Below are 4,369 nucleotides of genomic sequence, written 5' to 3'. Positions count from 1 at the left end.
GGGGGGAAAAAAACCCCAACACAAAAACACACAAACACACACACATTCGAACCTTTGATTGGGGAAACACACACACACACACACAAACAAAAAAAACAAACAAAAACAACAAAAACAAACAAAAAAACAAAACAAAAACAAACCCCAAAAACAACCGCTTCCAGACCTATATCTATACAACCCATGGTGACAAACAACAAGAAAACAGTGTTCCTTTTCTTCTTTTTATTCTATTTCTTCAACATGTTTTCCATGCAAAGTAACACGGGACGTTGACAGTGACTGAGTGAGTGAGTGTCTCTATATACATACATACATACATACATACAGTACATACACAGGACATCGTGCAGTTCTACGATACAACGTGTAGCGAAACAAGAAACAGGAATGACAATAAACATGTTGTACTACACACTACACCGTGCGCCAATCACAATGGAACAAAAACACCATACAACAATAATTCCTTCATGTGGACGCTCACTCAGTCTGGCTCCGCGACTAAGCCATTATTGTCGTTAGTAGGGGGCTTAGTAGGTGGTGTCCTAAGTACGTTAAAACAGAACAGGCACCACTGAACACCACCGAAGTGACTCAGCAGCAGTGCAGGGTCTCCTCTGGTGTGTGGCCTCCTGGCGACCTAACATCGATGGTTCCTTGTGGACTGCCGACGCTGGAACTGCGACGGACGAACCCGGGTGTGGCCGTGTATGGGGGAATCTAAATGAGCGGCGTGGGAGTAATGCCACTGAAACGGTGCAGATGATGGGGCAGAAAAAAAAAAATCCTTGTATAAAAAGGGTTAATAAAAAAGAAAAAAAAAGAGAGAAAAAAAAGAAAAAAAGGAAAGAAAAAAAGAAGAAGAAAAAAAGAAAAGAAAAAAAAAAGGAAGGCGGGGGCGGGGTTGGGGGGAGGGGAGGGATTAACGGTCCCATAGTCTTTTTATGATCATCGTGACAATGAATTCATAATCATCTACTCCATCCAGGGCTCGGGCTATTCATAGAATGGCCGGAGTCATGTCCTCTTGTTTCCACCGTTTCAATCAACCACAGACGTATATATATATATATATATTTCACAGGTTATATGTTCGTGTCAATTAACCCTTCCCCAACCAAAGTCCTGTACCGATTCACACACACACACGCACACACACGCACACACACACACACACACACACACCCCGGGTTTGAGTGAGAAGCACCCGAGTACGGTGCCTTTTATTTCCCGAAGACACAGCACCATTCTGAAACGGGACCTCGGATCATGCTTACTGGTATCAGTGTCAGTAGCTCAAGGATCGAGGCGTCACTGCGTTCGGACAAATCCATATACGCCACACCACATCTGCCAAGCAGATGCCTGACCAGCAGCGTAACCCAACGCGCTCAGTCAGGCCTTGAGATAACAAGGTATCACTGGTGGAGAAGTCCAACTCTAACCCGTTTCCGCCATTAGATTCAGCGCTGTTAAAAAGCTAATTTTTGTTTCCGTCGTTGTTTTTTCTTCTTCTTTTCCTCTTTTCTATTAGACGTCATTATCAATATTATTATTATCATTATTATCGTTGTTGTTGTTGTTGTTGTTATCCTAAGTTTGTTTATCTATCTATCTGTCTATTTATTTATTTATTTACCTATTTATTTATGTATCTATTTTTTATCATCATCATCATCATCATTATTTTGATGCAGCAGGAACATACGAGATGAGAGATAGTAAGGTAAGTTATCACACGTTAATGTATCCGCTGGTATATGAGACGGGAAAGTAAACTCTTTAACCATCAGAAAAAAAAAGAAAAAAAAGAAAAAAAGAAAAAAAAAAAAAAGTAGAAAAAACCCAACTTATTTCTTTCTATCTATCTATCTTATGAACTATTAAAAAAAAGTAATTGGCTCACGTGTGTGCTTTGGTTTGTCTCTGCACAAGATTCAGAGCTATATAAATACCATTATTATTATTATTATTACTCACGACTTGAGTCCATTTCAAAACCCTTTTGTGTGTGTGGGGGGGGGGGGGGGGGAGGGGGGCAGGGGGGTATCAGGTGTGACTTTTCGCACGGTTTTGTACAAATAATTTGCAAAAACGTTTACAGATAAACAGAACCACAATTTCACAATTTCATTTTCTTCTAGATTAAAACACACACACACACACACACACTCACTCACTCACACGACAACAACAACAACCACCAAACAAAAAACAAACCTGCGCGTGTTCCACTATTCGTGTACAATTTAAATAACATCATGCTTTCTGCACTACGACAAAATCACACACACACACACACACACACAAACGCACACACACATACACACACAGAGAAAAAATGAACCAAAATGAAAGACCAACCTGACCAACTCCAACCAAACGTCTACGCACAAGAATCAACAATGATGTTGGTTTCAACGACATCAAAACGATCGCAACGTTTGGGTTTAACTACAGCCATATCAATGACTATAACGAACACAAAAATGACGTCACGTCAATCAGCAACATAAGTCACACACACACACACACACACACACACACACACAACTAATGCGAAACCAAAAATGCGATGAAAAAACAAACGAAACGAAAGTTTCTGGATTCAGTCTTATTCTTTTTCTTCTTACATAATGTCACGTCACAGATACAGGTAATTGTAGAGAATTTGTTGCAGTATTAAATTTCACATTTTCTTCTTTTTCTTCTTTGTTCGTGGGATGCAACTCCCACGTTCACTCGCATGTACACGAGTGGGCTTTTACGTGTATGACCGTGTTTTGGATTTTTGTTTGTTTGTTATTTTTTACCCCGCCATGTAGGCAGCCGTATTCCGCTTTCGGGGGGTGTGCATGCTGGATTCAGTCCACTTAAAGTCTGTACAGTCCACTGCTGAGCTAGATTCCCCTTTGGAGTGGAATTTTTACACAATGTCACGTTACACAATACAGGTAATTGTAGACAAATCATTTGTTACAGTATTAAATTTCATATTTCTTCTTTTTCTTCTTCGTTCTTGGGATGCAACTCCCACGTTCACTCGCATGTACACGAGTGGGCTTTTTACGTGTATGAACGTTTTTACCCCCCCCGCCAAGCAGGCAGCCGTATGAAAGGAGGAGAGGAGGGGGTGAAAGGTGAGTTGGGAGGCGGTGAGGGGTGGGGGTGGGGGGTGAGGGGTTGAGGGGTAGGGGGAATCGGATGGAGGGAGGGAGGAATTAAGGATGAATATTTTTGACAGTCCTTTGTATGTGTAAGCCTTCAAGGCAAATGCAGAACAACGGACAGTGAATGGTGGATGTCTTTCTTTTAATAATTATATCAATAACAGATTCTTCTTTCTTCTCGTTTGTTTCTTCTTGTTTTTCTCAAAGTTTCTTTCTGTTTCTCGCGGGGACATTTTGAGATGAATGACGTCAAGCTGAACACTAAATGATGTTTGTTTTAACTTTGCACGCGCGGCAAAGGAGGATGGCGGAGAGGAGAGAGAGAAACAATATTGACGTAAAATGTTAGCCGTGACGACTTGTATTGACAAACATCATCATCATCATAGTTTAACCCTTTCACCGCCAGTCAATTTAGAGTACAAAACTCCCTTGTGGTATAAACACAGAAAAGAAGAATAGCTGGGGATTCCCCCATGCGATGTATAGAAAATATAGAAAATATGGCCAATCCTTCCACCGAACATTAAGAGCAGTAGGTTCATGGGTAACAGACCAATGAATGGTCACCTTTCTGTGACATGTGTCCTCTACCTAGCTTGTGCATAAATGCGAGTTTGGCGGTGAAAGGGTTAAATCTATGCGATAGAAAACAACAACACCAAACAAACAAACAAAAACAGCAACAAAACAACAAAAACAAACAAAAATAGAAAGAGTCCAGTAAAAAGAACGATAACTAAAAGTAAATAGAGAACCTATCAACACAAGAGACAGAACATGAATACCAAAAAGTATCAAACCTTAGCTTTTGGTTTGGCTTGGGTTCATTTTGGAGTTTTTATTCAGTACCTATCATTGAAAAGAAATGTGTGTGTGTGTGTGTGTGTGTGTGTGTGTGTGTGTGTGTGTGTGTGTGTGTGTGTGTGTGTGTGTGTGTGTGTGTGTGTGTGTGTGTGTGTGTACATATATCATCGCCGACAAAGAAAATCTAAGCCAGATTTCAAATAGAAAATATCGGAAGATTGTCGCAAACACTCCCCCCCCCCCCCCCCCCCCCCCCCTGAAGTCACAGAAAACCATAATGATCAATGAACACAACAGACAGCATTTAAAACACACACACACACACACACACACAAATAAACCCAACCTTAACGCAAGAAACAATATGTTCCTTGGATTAAAAAAACAAA

Source organism: Babylonia areolata, chromosome 15, assembly GCF_041734735.1.
Source record: "Babylonia areolata isolate BAREFJ2019XMU chromosome 15, ASM4173473v1, whole genome shotgun sequence".
NCBI classification, from domain to species: Eukaryota; Metazoa; Mollusca; class Gastropoda; order Neogastropoda; family Buccinidae; genus Babylonia; species Babylonia areolata.
The sequence above is the reverse complement of the archived record's forward strand: the minus strand, read 5'-3'. Positions refer to the sequence as shown.